This window comes from Bufo gargarizans, chromosome 2 (genome assembly GCF_014858855.1).
Source record: "Bufo gargarizans isolate SCDJY-AF-19 chromosome 2, ASM1485885v1, whole genome shotgun sequence".
Lineage (NCBI taxonomy): Eukaryota > Metazoa > Chordata > Amphibia > Anura > Bufonidae > Bufo > Bufo gargarizans.
In genome coordinates this window covers 575,597,918-575,617,817 of record NC_058081.1, presented here as the reverse complement: position 1 = coordinate 575,617,817, position 19,900 = coordinate 575,597,918, and positions in this window count along the sequence as shown.

Below are 19,900 nucleotides of genomic sequence, written 5' to 3'. Positions count from 1 at the left end.
CCAAGGGGGCAGAGACAAGGGCCAGAGAGGCGCAGACAACGGCCGGAGAGGGGGCATAGATAAGGGCCAGGGCCCAGGTGCGCAGACAGGGTCCAGGGAGGCGCAGACAGTGGCTTCGGGCCCACAGGATAGGGCGGGCACAGACAAGGCCCAGAGGGGCTGTGCTGAAAGAGCCAGGGAGGCACAGACAGGGGCCAGGGGCTGCGCTGACAAGAGCAAGGGGGGCACACAGGCAGCGGGCACAAACATGGATGGACGATGGAAAGATGATGATGGACAGGCCCCCAATGTCACTGGCGTCGCACTGTATGTGAAGGGGCTTAGCCTGAAAAACTGTATTAAATAGGACCTTTCATGGGTCCAGAATTTGTTAACTAAGTAGCAGGACATGTAGAGCGGCGTCCAGGGATCTCCCTGCACTTACTATTATATCTGGGCGCCGCTCTGTTCACCCGCTGTCGCCCCGTTACAGTCTCCCGCTCTGTATGATAATTACTACTATCAGTGCAGGAAGGAGGAGACTGCCCTTTTTCTCAATGGGTGTCTCCTTCTCCCTGGCTGTAGCGCTGTCCAATCGCAGTGCAGAGCGTCACAGCCAGGGATAAGGTGAGAAGAAAGGGCAGTCTCCTCATCCCTGTTCCGATAATAGTAATTATCATACAGGGCGATAGACGGTATCGAGGCCACAGTGGGCAAACGGAGCGGCGCCCAGATATAATAGTAAGTGCAGGGAGATCCTGCCCTGCTACATTCCCTGCTACTTAGTTAACAAAGTCCGGACCCATGAAAGGTCCTCTTTAAATAATCTGACCGACACACTCCCTAGCCTCAGGAGTGGGGGTTGGGGGTGCCCGTTCAAAAATGTATTTTGGGGCCTAGTCATTTCTAGTTGCACCACTGGCTAGACTTTTTTGTATAACTTTATACTAACTACTGGTTTGCAAACTTTGCAACAGAATTTTGTGGCAAAAATTTAAAGTGAAATGTTGCATGTAAAACACACCCCTTTTCCGCTAAGCAACACCATATTCTCAATAGGCCACACCCTAAGCAAGGCTTTATACTTTATACTTTCTGGGTAGCTGATTAGGCTATTCTGGTTTATGCCATGGAAGGTGTCACTGTCAAATTACTTTCAAGACTAAAGTAAGTCATTGACGAATAATTATTATCATAGTGTAAAAAGACAACTGTTACTAATTAATTAGTGGGTGATAAAAATTGTGCACTAGGCCTAGACCTAAAATAGGATCATACATTTTCCTGAATTGTATAGGCCTAGGCTCTGATAGTGTAGTTTCCCATCTGCCGAAGCCACTTTGCCATAGGTAGATGATCAAAAATGTGCGCAAAGTCCTATAAGAACATTTAGTAGTACTGCCATAAAATGTAATTTTTTGGGCAAACAATGAATTCTGCTATTAAAAAAAGTGTATTCTAAGAGAGATTTTTACCCAGGGGCTAAGGATTTGGCCACATATCTCCTTACAGCAGCTAAACTATTGATTCCGTTTAAATGGAGGCGCCCACATTCTCTCACCTTGAGCATGTGGATCGAGAGAGTGCAACAGATTTGTAGAATGGAGGAACTAGCGGTGTTGGAAAACTAAAATCGATCCGTCTTCTTGCGAATGAGGTCTCCCTAGCTGTCTTCTGGGTATTAAACGAAATACTCTGACAGTGGAATATGATTCATTACACCTATTGTCACCCTACCCTTCTCCTTCTTTATCTTCTTATAGTGATTTACAGAGGAATTGGAATCTACCTTTATGCTTAACATACAGGGGCTTCTCCCAGTGTGCACTGCATGTTGTGTTTCATGACTGTTTTTCGTTTATTGTTTCTTATGTTTATTGCAAAAGTGCCTCTTTGCTACTCCTTGCAAAAAAATCCTGTTATCCTAGAATGCAATGGACTGTGCCCTATCTTTACTGTTGACAATCTGTATTGATATTTCTTGCTTTTCAATAAAAAAAAGTATTGAGAAAAAATATTTGTGCAAAGAATTTCTAATTTTCATGTATAGTAAGTATAGCAGTAATGGAAATTAGATGAACCTATTTTTCAAGTGTTTGCATGTGTCTTTGTGCATGGAGCAGTGTGCTGTTACATATAGTGTTTGTTTGCTTTTGCATGTCAGCCATAGTAGCATGCACCTGTACTTTATCTCATAGGCCTTTTTCACACGGGAGTTGCGGGAAAATGTGCGGGTGCTTGGGATCAGTGTTCTGTAGATTGTATTATTTTCCCTTATAACATAGTTATAAGGGAAAATAATGGCATTCTGAATACAGAATGCATAGTAAAATAGCGCTGAAGGGGTTAAAAAATAAAAATAAAAATTTAACTCACCTTAGTCCACTTGATCGCAAAGCCGGCATTTCCTTCTGTCTTCATCTTAGCTGTGTGGAGGAACAGGACCTGTGGTGACGTCACTCCGGTCATCACATGGTCCATCACATGATCTTTTACCATGGTGATGGATCATGTGATGACCGGAGTGACGTCACCACAGGTCCTGTTCCTCCACACAGCACAGAAGACAGACAGAAGAGATGCCGGGCTGCGTGATCAAGTGGATTATTATTTTTTAACCCCTCCAGCGCTATTGTACTATGCATTCTGTATTCAGAATGCTATTATTTTCCCTTATAACCATGTTATAAGGGAAAATAATAATGATCGGGTCTCCACCCCGATCGTCTCCTAGCAACCGTGCGTGAAAATCGCACCGCATCCGCACTTGCTTGCGGATGCTTGCGCTTTTCACGCACCCCCATTCATTTCTATGGGGCCTTCGTAACGTGAAAAACGCACAAAATAGAGCATGCTGCGATTTTCACGCAGCGCATAAGTGATGCGTGAAAATCACTGCTAATGTGCACAGCCCCATAGAAATGAATGGGTCGGGATTCAGTGCGGGTGCAATGCGTTCAACTCACGCATCGCATCCGCGCGGAATACTCGCCTGTGTGAAAAGGGCCATAGTGTTTGGAGGTGATGGTCTAACTTGGTTTTCTGCATAATCCTTACAGATAGTAACAGTGAATTAAGTAATACTGAACTGACCCTATCTGAATTCTACCCAGCCAGGACAATGTAGTAGAACAACTAATTAAATTCCAACCCAATCAAACACACTAAACTCTGTGAAACTATAGATTCCAATACACACAGAAAACACACTAGACTCCATGGAATTACAGAGTCCAGTATACATGTATACACTAAACTAAAACAAGATCAGAAGAACAGAATCTGAAAGGAAATGTCTGTGGAAAAGTAAGGCCTGGATATAAATAGACTTAGCAATGATCACTCCACCCTAATCAACCAGGCAAGGCTACATAGTAACCATAACTCATATTCAGATGCAACTAGCTGAACTTGAACCAACAGACGGACCCCTGTTGTTCATAACAGAGGGACATAGATGGCTTTCTTAAAACAATATTACAATTTATGGGTACTGGATCTCAGGAGAAAAGACGTTGATTTAGAAATGTATTCAAATAATGAGATATGGGACAATTGGTGACCATCAAATAGGGTTGTTTGCCTTCCTATGGATCAACACAGTAGGATTATAGTTTGGACTTGAGGGATATGTGTTATCAACTGTGTAGCTATGTAATTGTGTCTTCTCTTTAGACATCAACAAGTCAATAGCAGACTTTTCATGAAGCTCCTGAGCCAAAAGTCTGTCAAGAAAAATAATGATAGTTATGTCCTCTCCATGTCAGTTCAAGATTGAAAGAATATGTCTAAGTGAGATCTTAGAGATAAGCCCCTTCCTTATTTTACTGCATTCAGTATTTGCCAGTTTTAAGAGAACTTATGGTTAACCCCTAATTGACCTTTTTTAATGCTTTCAGTCCATGTGACATAATTGTAACATGTCATTTTAAATGATACAAATCTAGGGTGAGGCGGGCGGGGATGCAGGTGTTCAGAGTTTTTCCTTTAAACACCTTGTAAGCCATCCATATGAAACAGATAAATTAATTGGCTCTAATAAGGACGCATGCCCTATGTTTAAAATGTTGGCAAGAAAAGAAAGCTTGTTGGGTGACTGGAAGCTTGCCAGGGCTTAAATTCCTGCCTGTAATTTTAGTAATTTTACAGTGTGCTACGCTTTTCCCTCACCTTTTATAATTATCTGCACTTCATTTAACTCTTCAGAGTGATTTATGGCTGGCCTGGAGATGAAGGGCCTGTTTTATTGGTAGCTAGGATGTTTTATCTAAAAGGGTCTGTACAATAGTTAGCTGTAACTTTAAACACTTGTGAAAAACAACTAAAACTCAAGGTGTTTTTCACAAGACAGAATGTGCTGCCGACTTTAAATGCTTTTAGAGAAACCTAGGGGCAAAACGCTAAAAGGTTGTACCGAGAAAATGCTGAGTTTTAAACTGTAAAAAACATTAAAAAAAAAAAGCTGTGTAGATGTTTCAGTAATTTCCTATAGATTTTGGGGTGTGTTAGATTTTTTTTCCAGCAAAAATGCATTTGTGCAGAAACCCGCCACATTAATATGCAAAGGTGCTGAAAAACACCACAAAATATCTTTGTGTGTTTTCAACCTTGGAGTACAGCCACACAGGAACATTTTCCATCGTGGAATTTTTCACTGCAGATTTCCTACTTTTCTCACAATATGCAAATTAGGCATGTTAAAACTTCATCCACCTTGCGCGTACTGTAAAATGCTGTGGATTTTCTGCAAAGAAGTTCACGGCAACAAATGTGCAATTTATCTGCTATGTATGAACATACCCCAACATTTTATTTCACATGGCAGTATTCTGGTTAGCATTTTGCTTTGGTACTTGTAAGCCAAAACCAGAAATGGAACCTACAGAGAAAAAGTCTAATGGACAGATTTGCACCCTTTTTCTATTTTTGGATCCCCTGCTGGTTTTAGTATACAGACACCTATGGAACATACTGATTAGAGATGAGTGACGTTTTACAAAATTTGAATTAGACGTTTCGCAGAATTTTTCCCCAAAATTTGCTTCATTCTGAATTAATTAGTCACGAAGCACGTTAAAGCAGCTATATCCCGGCCTGTAGGGAGATTGTATCTTGGTGTACATCACTGTGCATTGCAGCAACATGCATAGCTAATCCTTTCTGGTAGTGAAACACTTACTGTGCATCAGTATAACAGGCAGGTCTCATACAGTATCTGGACATGTTCACCATCATGCAGGCCACCAACAGTCCTAGCTAACCCCTAGTTAAAACAAAACAAAACAAAACACTGTGCGTCCCCGCAGAAGCTGTCTCCCAATGACTCTTTAGTGGAACAAAAGAAGGTGCCAGTAAAGCAGTGGAGAAAAAAATGTTATTTTAAGCCATGTTGTGGCAGTGCAAAAACATACTTTTTAATCACTTCTGTTAGCTGTAAAATGATTGTGTGTCACTATTGGGCTCAGTTAGCAGTCATTTGGTCAATTAGGGGTCAAAAACACAGAACAGGTGCATTTCTTTTCATGATACCTTATCTGATTGGCTCCTGATTTTGGCTCACCATACAGTAACTGCTATAATTAACTGACCAAATAACTGAAGTGTGAACTCAGCCTTACAGGTCAATGTTAGTGCCAGGTATACTGTACATAACCGTGTAGTGGCCAAACATTCTAGCATAGATTGAAAGAGCTGTCTCATTTTACATGGTGTGCTGTTTCCACATAGATTGATAGGCTATTTTGTTAGCCACTCACAGAAGTAGTGGCCCCAGTCACAGAGTGGGGAAGGTGTCAGCAGTAAGGTTGTGTTGACGTAAATGTTTATTTTTCCATTCTTGTGATCCATCAAAAGAACGACCCAAAAAAACCCAAAAAACTGTCTTTTGAGCATCTGCCTTCAAATGGTCAGTATTTGGTCAGTAATTGATCAGTATTTGTAAGGCAAAAACAGGAGTGGGTCCAAAGCAGAGATGAAATGTGAAGGAAATATTTGCATGTCTTCTGTGTTTTTGGACCCACTCCTGCTCTTGGCTTCCAAATCACAATAAAATGCTGCTGAAAAATGCTGCTTAAAAATGTTGACTGTGTGATCGAGGCCTTATGGATGCTCCAAACATAAGATCTATTGTGTTTTTCATTTTTCGGTTCTTCTGACCGAAGAACGGTAAAATAAATGGTGATGTCAACAAGGCCAAACAGGGACACCAGTGTCCCAAGAACAGATTGGTGAGGGTGGCAATGGTATGAGGAGTCATAATAGTTGCCCAGTATCAGAGTGGGAAGGTTGGCAACAGCATGAGGAGTCAACATAGTGGCCGAGTCACAGAGTGGGGAGGGTGGCAACAGCATGAGGAGTCAACATAGTGGCCAAGTCACAGAGTGGGGAGGGTGGAAACAGCATGAGGAGTCAACATAGTAGCCCAATCACAGAGTGTTGAATATGGCAGCAGCATGAGGAGTCAACATAGTGGCCCAGTATCAGAGTGGGGAGAGTGGCAACAGCATGAGGAGTCAACATAGTGTCCCAGTCACAGAGTGGGGAGGGGGTGGCAACAGCAGTCACAGTAACAGCACAAGTGGCAGTAAGAGAAGATGGCAGCAGAGGCAGCATCAGAATAGTGGCTAAAGCAGGTGGCTAGAAGTAATGGGCCATATTTCACAATGTTCTGGTGTGGCAGCACACTGAGGTCAGAACATTACTGCAGAATGATGTAGTCTGATGCATCAGGCATCAGTGTGTAGGAATCCTGGCTGATCCATGCCTAATTCATCTTTCTAATGGTTCATCTCTCAAAATGTTGTGTTGAAAGGTGAGTTCTCTTTAGGGTAACTTTGACCCCCGCCGTACTAAACACCCCCTCTGATGCCACACTACTGGCAGGGCAGGAAAGCTTGTCCAAGGCAAACTTTCCAGTTGCATCAATGTGCTCATCAGAGACTCGAGAGTTGCTGCTGATGGATCTGGTGCTACTCCTTCCTCCCACCCCCAATCCTCCTCCAACACTCATAACAGTGGAGCGTGAGCGCAAGGTCCCCCCGGTCAGAAATTCATGAGGATGGGCGATGGTGCACATTTTGCGATTTTTCGATAGTAGTGGAAAAAAGGCCCCCATTTTGGCCCGGTAGTGAATTTCTAACATCTTGGAGAGCCAGTAGTCATCCCTCCGCCGAATGGTTATAATGCGGCTGTCACTATGCAAGCAACTCAGCATGCATTTGGCCATTTGCGCAAGGGAATGAGACAAAATCCCTGCCTCCATCTTCACTGCATACAGCTATAATCTGTCGGGGTCCTCTCCCTGGTCTTTTGCCCTCTAGCTCCTCTTGCTTCTCTCCTGCCGCTTGGGCAGATTAACCACCCATTTCTGTAAACAATTCCTGGGCATTAAAGTCCTCCTCCTCATCCTTCTCCTAATCTGCCAGTTTATCTCCCCACAGGGCTCAGGTGGCTTTGATATGTAGGCGCCATGTCTCCTGTCCCCGGGCAAGCCAGATTTATCAGCATCTGCTCCAGGATTATGACGGAGTGGAATGACATCATTCATCTCATAGTCCTGGTGACTGATAAATAAAGTGGCCTCCTCAAAGAGCCTCAGCAAACGGCAGGTGTTGCATGACTTACCACTCATTAACGTCAAAGTTACATAGGGGAGTACTCCTGTCTGACTGCATCATCAAGAAATTGTTTGCGGCCTTCCTCTGCTCATATAGTCAGTCCAACATGTGAAGGGTGGAGTTCCAATGTGTGGCAAAGTCATATATGAGACGATGTTGGGGAACACCATTCTGCCTTTGCACCTCAAGGAGGGCATGTTTTGCACAGTAAGAGTAGCTGAAGTGCATGCACAGTTTCCTGGCCATTTTTAAGTTGTCTTGCAGTTGGGTGGCAGACTTCAGGAACTGGGTTACAACCAGATTAAATAAGTGCACCCTCCTTTATGAAGCGCTGACAGAATGTTCTTCCCGTTATCGATGACAATAGTTCCGATCTTCAGTTGGCGAGGAGACAGCCACAATTATATTTCTTGGTTGATGACATGGAGCAGTTCCTTCCCGGTGTGACTCCATTTGCCTAGGCTGGCCAGGTGCAGAACAGTGTGACACCGCCGTGCTCTGCATAGGTGCTATGCTGGAATACCACTCAGAACTGTCCCTACAGTGGAGGCTGAGGATAAGGTGGAGGATGAGGAGGCAGAAAATCATAGCATGAGAATTCGGAAGTTGCATTGCCATCACCTGTACAAGTTGCTGGTGCGCCTGGGCAGGAACCCATTTACCCAGTAGGCCGTAAAGGACATATATTTTCCTTGACCATAGTTACAGCTCCACATGTTGGCGCTGCCATGGAATGTACCAACACAGACGGGCTCAAGGACTGGACCACCCTCTGCTGTATGTACATATGCAGAGCTGGTAGAGCTTTTTTAAAGAAGTAGTGATGGTTTGGGATTCTCCACCTTGGCTCGGAACAAGTCATCTATGCTTTGAAATGTGCAGAGTCTACCACATGGAAAGGGAGGGACTGTAGTAAGAGCAACTTTGCCAGGAGTACATTTAACTTCTGCGCTGTTGGATGAGTGCACACATACTGTTGTTTCTTTGCAATTGCTTCGATGATCGATTGCTGGCGAAACACATGATGAGGAGTAGGAGGAGGTGCATCACGACCAGTAGATGATGGGAAGCAAGCACAGCTCCCTTTCAGCTGAGGTGGTGAAGCCTTCACTGCTAAAGAAGCGGTGCGGGCCACTGGGAGATGCGTCACGTTGTACCACTACATTAACACCATGGTTTTCCAAGGCCACTTCATGGTGTCTCTCCATGTGTTGACGCAGAGCTGTGGCTCCAACATTGGCACCCTGGCTGCACTTCACCTTCTGCCCACAGATCCTACATATGGCCGCGCTGATGTCCTCAAGCGACTTGATGAAAAATTTGCACACCTGCGAGTATAACATTTTACCCGCAAGACTCCATGCTGACTACCTGCTGCTGCCTTTAGAAGTCGTGCACTGCTAGTTGTTTCTAGACAGGTAGGCTCATGAGTAGCAGACGGTCTACCCCGGGCACGTTTGGCTCCAGATCTTACACTGCTGCCACGCTGCTGGCTCAAGGCCAAGCTTGCACCCTGCTGGCTCTGCCAAATGCTACCACCCTGCCCCTATCTCACGGGCAAGCTGCTACCCTCACCCCCTGATGATGATGAAGCCCCCTCTTCACCTGGCTCCCACATGAGATCGGCTACATCATCATCAATTACTGTCTGCTCATCACTTTTGTCACCCTCACCATTCTCATGGCTGAATCCTTGATCGCTGGCAACACCTGCTCCCACACAATTGTCATCATTGCTACTTGCATGCCTACAGGAGAAAGCGGTAGATCTCTTCTCCAAATCTGGGCTGGTCAGTAGCTGCTGACTGTCCTCAATAATATCTTCCTCGCTGAAAAGAGGAGCAGAGCCAGTGCCATACATTACTTGCCTGGCGGAAGGAGCAGCAAGGAAAAGAGGCAGGTTCAGAACAGGCGAGGGCACCGAGATTGTTCCTGGGCCATGCCAACTAAGTGTGGTGTCCAAGGAGATGATATTGAAGACAGAGTCAACCATTCCAGGACAGTCAAAACAAGACATCTGGATGACATATTTTTTGTGGGACAACCCCTTTAAGGGTAATGAATTATTATGTTTGTGCTTCACACTGATGATGTTTGTCACATCCCTTAGTTTCAGTCTTTGACAGGAGATTTATCAGTACAATAGATATTTCAACACAAAGGGTGTTAAAGAAATGACAAATGAACCTATGACACAAACATTAGAAGTTCCTAATATTTAGCTTTTTACTTGAAAAGGCAATCAATAAGTACTGCTCCTTTACCTACAGCTGAAGTGATTCCTGTGATGTTATGAGACAAAACCCAAATGAATAAGGCTATAAATTGGGAAAAATTATCTTTTCAAAAGCAGGAGCCATAGATGGAAAATCTGTCCCAATCCACCCTGCATAGCCATATACACCCATCAGCCACACCATTAAAATGACTGACAAATCAACTGAATAAGGTCTCTTGCACATGACCATATGGCTTTTTCTGTATTTTGCGGTCCGCATAAAACGGATCCGGAAAAAATACGGATGACGTCCGTTTGTATTTAGTTTTTTATGGAACAGCTGGCCCCTGATAGAACAGTACTTTCCTTGTCCGTTATGCGGACAATAATAGGACATATTCTATCTTTGAAAGGAACGGAAAAATGGAAATGCAGAAACTGAAGGCATACGGAGTACCTTCCATTTTTTTTGCGGATCTATTGAAATGAATGGTTCCGTATACGGAATGCAAAAAAAAGAATGTAAACGGAACAAAAAAACTTTTGTGTTCAAGAGGCCTAACATTAATAATCTTGTGACAATGGCCCCTGTGAATAGATGGGGTATATTAGGCAGCAACTGAACAGCCAGTTCTTGAAGCTGATGTGTTTGAAGCCGTAAAATAAGCATATACAGTATAAGAATATCAATCACTGACATGATCCAAATTGTGATGTCTGAAAGACTAGTTTGAGCATTTTCAAAACTGCAAGTCTTGTTGAGGGTTCAAGATTTACAGTGGTTAGTACCTACCAAAATTAGTCGAAGGTGGAACAACTGGTGAACTGGCAATGGCATTATGGACACCCAAGGGTCAATGATGGAGGGGGAGTAAAAGCTAATCTGTCTGGTCCAAAGCAACCAAAGAGCTACATGCAAAGGGTCTAGGACTCCATGTTGAAACCTTTATGGCTCTGCTTTGGTCCCTTATATCACGTTTAACTGTTCTTATAATTTCTTATCTTCTTTCCTGTATCCTCAAGATGACTGGGCCCTGTTCATAAGCATTCAGAACTTCAGAACTTATAAAGTTATTTTTAATTTGGTTATATAAATTTATCATTTAATTTTATGTGACACATAGGTCTTTATATTTATATAATTTGTATATTGGAACTTTTATTTTATAGTCAAAAAAACTAAAAAAGCCAGGGCTAGAAGCTGTAGTTTAGGCTATCGGTGGATTTGTTCATTTTTTTACATTCCTTTTTCCATACTGTACTCCCATAAGGCCATAAAAGACATGAATAGAATTGGGATTTGTAGTCAATCAAGCAAAAGGTCAGGGCAGGCAGAGTTCATGAAATACGATTAGCCAAGCAGACAAGGTCAAAGGCCAGCAGCAGAAGTTCAAAATCAAGTGCAATTCAAGAATTCCAAGCACTACAGGAACTATCTATTTCTTAGGCAAGGATCAGCGGGAAAGTGGTCCTTAAATAACCATAGAGTTCAGTACTGAAATATATAAGAACTGTTTAGTTGCTGAACTGGGTGTAGTCAGGTAACATAATAGAAACAGCAAGCACAGATAGCACAGCTGGATTTGAAACATGGCATCCTGTTAGCAGGAAAGGACAAATGGGGCAGAGAGTATGACAATAACTGCAAGACATGCAATGAAAATGTACTGCATTTTTTTTTTTTATAAACATGGTCACTTGATATTAGGGAAAAGAGAAGGAAACTCCCATGGACTATGCCAACAGGTTTAAAGTATTTGACCAATCCTATGAGCAAGAAAAATGACAGGCCAGATCTAGAATTAATTTCTACAAATAGGGTAAATCCGTTTTTATAGACATGGCAGTACTAATCATATGCTGATTCTGAAGTACACTGTGCGTTACACTACCAAACTGCATTAACTATTCTGCTAGTGTAGACACATTGTAGATATGTAGAATATATTACTTACCTTGTCCTGAGTTATATTCTGCATGTGACACAATCTGAAAATTCGTAGGCTGGGAACAGTGGCGTACATAGAGAAGTAAGAGCCCCATAGCAAGGATCAAACCAGGCCCCCCACACAGGACAGAAGGGTTTCTGCCGAAACCCTTTTCAATGACCCTTGGTCCATTTTCCTTCCTTATTTGCTAAAAGTTATTCCTGAGGGTAGAGTCCTGACCACGTTTTCACCCCCAGTAGAAGAGGGGATGATCCCAACTGGGCCCCCTCTTGCCCTGGGCCCCATAGCAGTCACAAGGTCTGCCACTAAGTTAGTTACACCCCTGGCTGGGAACTAGAAGGAACTCTGAACAGGCATACGGTGGGGGAGAGGCGGTATATCAAGAACAGTGGGGGAGAGGCTGTATATCAAGACTGGCAGATCCATCTGCCAGTCTTGATCTCCCTGTGCTTGCATGAGATGTACATGATTTGTTAAGAGTCAGAAGCCTCTTAACAAATCAGGGGTATCTCTGCCCTGCCGTGTGTCAGAAACGAAAGTCTACACCAGCTACATGCTGGCATAGACTTCAGCTATAACTTCTGACACTTTCTGGCGAAAAATAGAGTAAATGCGATGGCAGCAAAGTGCAGAGCAGCTAAAAAATAATAATCGCACATTATGGTGCACACATGCCTATATGTGGCGTATAAACCTTAATAAATGTCCCTCAGTGTGTTTTCTCCTTAAGATCACATTGTCTTGGCCAGATTTAAAATGGACCTGGAAAAACCTTTTAACTATATACAACCATAAATCTTCATCAACTCTTTGGATCCATCTGGTGAGGATCTATCACAGCAGGTGACGGCACATAACACCCATTGGCAAAATGCACAGTTATTAGCACACAAATGGTAGAGCACACCTAATTAATATCAAAAGCTGAGATGCCCTGCAGAAAGAAAGGAGGGCGAGTAATAGAGACAGGTATGGAACAAAAGCAGATGGAATCAGAGTGTTCCCGAATGGCAAGCAGTGACAGGACTAACACACCCTGTGCCATGGTGGTAGTGTCAAACAACCATCCTGTTTGACTCCCATTGCCCAAAGCTCTCTTGCAGATGTCCTATTTGTTTTCTCAAACAAAATGGATTTATTATGCATAAGCCTGTGGATGAACTCTACCTGGTGACTGCTGCATGCCCAAGCTCTGTTTATTGCTTAAGATTTAGTTTTAGCAACAGAGATGGCCAAGTGGTGAAATCACCAGCTAGGCTCAGGTTTCTAGACAGGTTGTCATATCAGAACTTTGGAATAAAGGAGCAATCTAAAGTGGAAGTAAAAATGTCTACACACCCCTGTTAAAATGTCAGGTTTCTGTGCTGTAAATGTAAAAAAATGAGACAAACATAAATCATTTCCACATGTAATGTGACCTATCAATTGTACCACTCAATTAAAAAACAAGCTGAAATATTTTACGTGGAGGGAAGAAAACAAAACAAAACTAAAATAAAATAATGTGGTTGCTTATAACTGGGGATGTAGCTGTGTTCAGAATTAAGCAATCACATTCAAAATCATGTTAAATAGGAGTCAGCATACACCTGCCATCATTTAAAGGGCCTCTGATTAACCCCAAATCAAGTTCAGCTGCTCTAGTTGGTCTTTACTGAAATTTTCTTAGTCGCATCCCACAGCAAAAGCCATGGTCAACAGAGAGTTTCCAAAGCATCAGAGGGATCTCAAGAAAGCTGGTCTGGGAGGCTACCAAGAGGCCTACAGCAACATTAAAGGAGCTGCAGGAATATCTGGCAAGTGCTGGCTGTGTGGTACATGTGACAACAATCTCCCGTATTTATTCTTCATATTTATTCTTCATATTTATTCTTCATATTTATTCTGGGCTATAGGGTAGAGTGGCAAGACGAAAGCCTTTTCTTACGAAGAAAAACATCCAAACCAGGCTACATTTTGCAAAAACACATCTGAAGTCTCCCAAAAGCATGTGGGAAAAGGTGCTATGGTCTGATGAAACCAAGGTTGAACTTTTTGGCCATAATTCCAAAAGATATGTTTGGAGCAAAAACAACACTGCACATCACCAAAAGAGCACCATACCCACAGTGAAGCATGGTGGTGGCAGCATCATGCCAAGGGGCTGTTTTTCTTCAGCTGGAACTGGGGCCTTAGTTAAGCTAGATGGAATTATGAACAATTCCAAATACCAGTCAATATTGGCACAAAACCTTCAGACTTCTGCTAGAAAGCTGAACATGAAGAGGAACATCATCTTTCAGCATGACAACGACCCAAAGCATACATCCAAAGAAGATTAAAGTTTTGGAAAGGCCCAGACCTGAATTCAATTGAAAATCTGTGGGGTGATCTGAAGAGGGCTGTGCACAGGAGATGCCCTCGCAATCTGACAGATTTGGAGTGTTTTTGCAAAGAAGAGTGGGCAAATCTTGCCAAGTCAAAATGTGCCACTCATACCCAAAAAGACTGAGTGCTGTAATAAAATCAAAAGGTGCTTCAACAAAGTATTAGTGTAAGGGTGTGCACACTTATGCAACCATATTATTTTATTTTTATATTTTTTCTTCCCTCTACCTAAAAGATTTCAGTTTGTTTTTCAATTGAGTTCTACAGTTTATAGGTCACATTAAAGGTTGAAAAAGTTCTGAAATGATTTATCTTTGTCTAATTTTTTTACATCACAGAAACCTGACATTTTAACAGGAGTGTGTAGCCTTTTTATATTCACTATATATATATATATATATATATATATATATTTATATATATATAAATAAAGGACGTATATATGTGTGTATGTTCCGCGATCACTCAAACTCAACCATCGATTTCAAATAAACTTGGTATACACTTCCGTTACCTGGAAATAAATCTTGTGGGGGTCACAGCTCTCTAGGACATACCGTTCCTGAGATATTCCCAAAAAATGACCTGCATTAGCCAATACAAATCTGGAAGTCATTCTCTTCATATCCCAATTGCCATACACATGGTCACATGTCACTTATCAGCCAATAGAAGCTTGCAGGCCCTTAGTCTCCACATACACACAGTTTTACTCAAGGTTTCCATAACAACCCAGCCATTTTTCTTCACTGCTGTAGGTCAGCTTTAGGCTAGGGCTAACGACGACATGTGTCACGCGACAATAAGTCACACGACACGTAGGGCACAACTATACTGCTACATGTGTTGTGTGACATTGATGACGCACCAATGTCGCGCGACAATTTTTATATGACAGTCACAGAAAAATACATCTTGGATGGATTTTTTGCAACTGTCGTGTCGCAGTTGCAGCATATCACATGTCGCAGTGCGAAACCATAGCCTATCATTATAAAAATTGTTGAGACAAAATATCATGCGACACATGTCGTCCTGTAGCTCTAGCATTAAAGGGGCAGGGCGCTGTGGAGGTCACTGTTAAAGAGCCATTTACTGTGGATGTTATTGTTAAGGGGGCAGGCCGCTATGGATGTCACTGTTAAAGGGCGGACACTGTGAAGGTCACTGTTAAGGGGGCAGGGACCACTATTAAAGGGGCAACTGCTGTGGAGGTCACTGTTAAGGCAGCAGGGTACTGTGAGGTCACTGTTAAGGCAGCGGGGTACTGTGAGGTCACTGTTAAGGCAGCGGGGTACTGTGAAACTCACTGTTAAATGGGTGGGCTGCTGTGAAGGTCAAAGTTAAGGGGATAGGCTGCTGTGGAGGTCCCATGGTCCCATTTTAAAGTGGAGGGGCACTGTGGGGGGGGTCAGTGTTAAGCGGTGGGGGCTGTGGAGTTCAATGTTAAACGGGCGGGGTGCTGTAGAGGACACTGTTATGGGGGATACTGCCGATATCTTTTAACGACACACACAAACATTAAATTAAATAGATGAAATATACCCGTGCAAAGCTGGGTCCTTTTGCTAGTTAAATATATAAACAAGAACAAAAAGAAAAAAGGAATTTCAAAGTCTCATCAAAACTGCAAAGAAAACACGGCTGTGCTTCCTCTGCAGTTCAGTCCTAGTAATGTAAACCAACATTCATGAAACTCGACAGTAAAGCTTCAACGTAGCCGAGCATTTCAGAAAATAAATCCTGAAGAAAGCCAAAATTAACAAATGTTAATTTTTTATATTTTGGTTTTACCATTAAAGAGGTTAGCCCATTTCAGACATTAATGGCATATCAGTAGGATATGCCAACAATGTCAGATAGGTGTGGGTCCCACCTCTAGGACCCACTTCTATCTCCAAAATGGGGCCCGGGGCCATGCGCAGTGTGCTCTCATTAACTGCTATGAGAGTTACAAAAATAGCTCGACCCCCATAGTGGTGAATGGAGAGTGTATCTCACATGTATGGCCTGGCTAGCTCCCCATTTACGACAATGGGGCTCCCATAAAGGTAAATGGAAGATACAGGAGAATGGAGGATGGCTGTGCACTGGTATGGTGCAATCTTCTTAGGTTCGGGTCTCAGAGGTAGGTCTTAGATCCTCGTCAGTGTTCTGTGGGATGCTAAATTTGTAAGAACTGATTTATATATTTTTTTAATTTTCTTTCTCAGATTCCTGTGGGATCACATCTATGGAGTCAAAGCAGTGTATACAATTTCCCCACAATAAAATGGAAAAAGCTATGAAGAGAACTCTTTCTTAAGAGCTAAAATTCTAACTGTTTAAAAATAAGGGCATACCAAAACATAACTTTTAATGTCTCCAAACAGTAAAAAATAGAGCTCCCAATATGCAAGAAGAAATATGCACAAAAAAACAAAAAGCCAGGAGCCGTCAACATATATATAATTCCTGACAATCATAAACAGCAAAAAATGGAAACCATAAAAATAACAGCTAAATGTATTTTTCTTTATGCACTATACTATATCCTGCAGCGCTTTACAGACATTAGCATCCAACTGTCCCCAATGGGGCTCACAATCTAAGGTCCCTATCAGTATGTCTTTGGAGTGTGGGAGGAAACCCACGTAAACACAGGGAGAACATACAAACTCCCTGCAGATGTTGCCCTAGGTCAGATTTGAACCTAGGACCCCAGTGCTGCTAGCCACCAGTGCTAACCACTGAGCCACCATGCTGCCCACTAGCTAAATAGGGTCTTACCCACTGTAGCATTGCTAGATGTACCAGTGCTTTATGCAGTGGAGAAGGCCAATCCTGCTGTCTTTTACTGTTGTACTGCAGAGAATCAGTAATAGGCATAGGTTCCTGGACTTCAGAGAGATGCAGGATCAGGTCTCCTAGGTGGCAGAGAAGGAGGACACTAAACCCTATAACTCCCTAAGATGATAGTGGTGAAGGGGCTATCCTAACCACAGAGCAACCTGCCCTGATAAGGGCTAACCTGTTTGAAACCTTGCCATAGTATATGGTCCTGTACCCTATTGTACCCCTAGCTGCTCCCAGTCCCAACATGCCATGTTTCTGTCGTAGTTGCGACCCATCAGGGGACCTAATAGCATAGTAATGAAATAGTGTTATGCCAAAGATAAAAGCTAGGTATAAACTACTTTGTGTCAATAGTGCAAAAGCAGGTATAATGTACCCTGGATAATTGAAGGGGTTATCCCACTTCGCATTTTCATACTTACCTGCTGCCAGCGCGCGGTTCACTTCCTGGATTCTGGCTGGGGCGGGCTTCATCTTGATTTAAGTCTTCTCCTGCCTGGGCCGCTCATGCGCCATGGTGACTTATTCCTGGCCAGTATAGTACAGACCCCGCGTGTGCGTGTTCGCATCTCTGTACTATTCTGTCCAGAAAGAAGTTACTATCGTGCATGCGCGGGGGCATGTACGTTCAGGACAGCGTGCGGCCCGAATCTTCTGCGCAAGCGCGGCCACCGGGGTTCCTGAGAAGAGCGGTGGCCGTAACCAGGGGAGACCGAATGACAACAATGAGGTAAGTGGGGATGAATTTTCTCCTAAACGGTGGGAATTGGTTAATCAAATATATTTACAAAAATTATCACTGTCAAATCATTAACAGATTTAACAGTGATCATTATGATGGGATAACCCCTTTAATTACAATAGGCAGACTTATTACCAGTGGGCTACAACAGTCTAAAGCTTGTATATGTAGAAGAGAGCCTCCAGTATGCAGAGGACACTTGTATTCACTGGGCTCCTGTTTTTAAAGATGGCACCCAGCTCTGAGCCGTCAGCACGCTCTGCCCACTGTCATGTGATACAGCTGAGGACACCGCTCCTGAACTGTCAGCTTGAAATAAATCTAGCAGAGAAATTGGAGCAATGAATGTGGAGATGTCTGGATCCATGTGAGGTACAAGGTTGGATTAAGTATTTTTAGAAAGAGACTATAAAGTACAGTATTATATAATGTCTGATTTTCATTTTTTACATCACTCATGGGATAACCCTTTAAAAAGTAAAACGCTATTGTGCATTTAGGGTGCCATTTACAGTCTTTAAAATGTTAACTCTATTGGAATCTTGCTGGCCCCACTTCCCTGTTAACCCCACCCACTTTTCTCACCACTTGAGGAAAGTCAAGCATTTTATCACAAATATGGCATTCTCCAAAATCAGTGACTTCTTTAACCCCTGAAGGACCCTCGCCGTACATGTACAGCGCTGTTGGACGTGACTTAAGGACTAGCGCTGTACATGTACGGCAAGCTGATCAGGCTGCACGTGCCTGATCAGCGGCACGGACCCGGCAGTCACTGACAGCCGGGCCCCTGCTGCATACGCTGGCATTGGTGAAAACACAGATGACGGCGTGTTCACCCCTTGTATGCCACGGCATGCATAGGGTTCGCAGAGGGTACGGGTGCACTCCACTTCCCCATCAGGTCTCTATGCTACAGTGGCGGGGACCCGATGGCAGAGAAGGCAAGCCCGATGCCTTCCATAGGCATTGGAGCTTACCTTCTACAGAAGCCTGTGAGATCCAGCCCTTAGTCTGGGTCTCACAGGCAAGCTGGCAGCCAACCCCAGAGTGGGACAAAAAAAATAAGTAAAAAAAAATGTGTTTTTCATAATAATACATTTTTTTGTTTCAAGTAAAAAAATAATAATCACTAAATAAAACACAAATTGTAAAAAAAAAATAGAAAAAAAAGAACACCAGACATATTGGGTATTGTCAGGCCTGTAACAACTGGCTCTACAAAAATATCACATGATTCAACCCCTCACCTGAACGCAAGTATATATAAAATAAAAACTGTGCTAAAACAATAATTTTTTTGTCACCTTACATCACAAAAACACCAAGCGATAAAAAAGGCGTATGCCCCCCAAAATGGTACCCATTAAACCGTCATCTCATCCCGCAAAAAATCAGAATATAGAGACACTAAAGCATGATTTTTTTGTTAAAAAACTGCTGTTATTGTGTAAAACTTAAATAAATAAAAAAAAGTATACATACAGTATTAGATATCGCCGCATCTGTAAGAACCTGCTGTATATAAATATCACATGAACTAACCCCTCAGATGAACACCATAAAAAATAAAAATGGTGTAAAATAAGAATGTAGAAAGAAAGCTATTTTTTGTCACCGTACATCACAAAAAGTGTAATGCCAAGTGATCAAAAAGTCATACGCACCCGAAAATCATACCGATCAAACCATCATCTCATCCTGCAAAAAATTAGACCCTACATAAGAAAATCACAAACATTTTTTAAAAAACTATAGCTCTCAGAATATGGATACATTGAAACATCATTTTTTTGTTTAAAAAATGCTGTTATTGTGTGAAACTTAAATAAAAAAAAAAAGTATACATATTAGGTATCGATGCATCCGTAAGAACCTGCTGTATAAAAATATCACATGAACTAACCCCTCAGATGAACACCGTAAAAAATAAAAATGGTGTAAAATAAGAATTTTTTTGTCACCTTACATCACAAAAAGTGTAATACCAAGCAATCAAAAAGTCATATGCACCCTAAAATAGTACCAATCAAACCGTCAGCTCATACCGAAAAAAATTAGCCCCTACATAAGACAAAAAATTTAAAATAAACTACGGCCTCTTTCACACGGGCGTCATGTTTTTTGCCCAGATAAGATGCGGGTGCGTTGCGGGAAAATGCGTGATTTTTTCCGCGGGAGTGCAAAACATTGT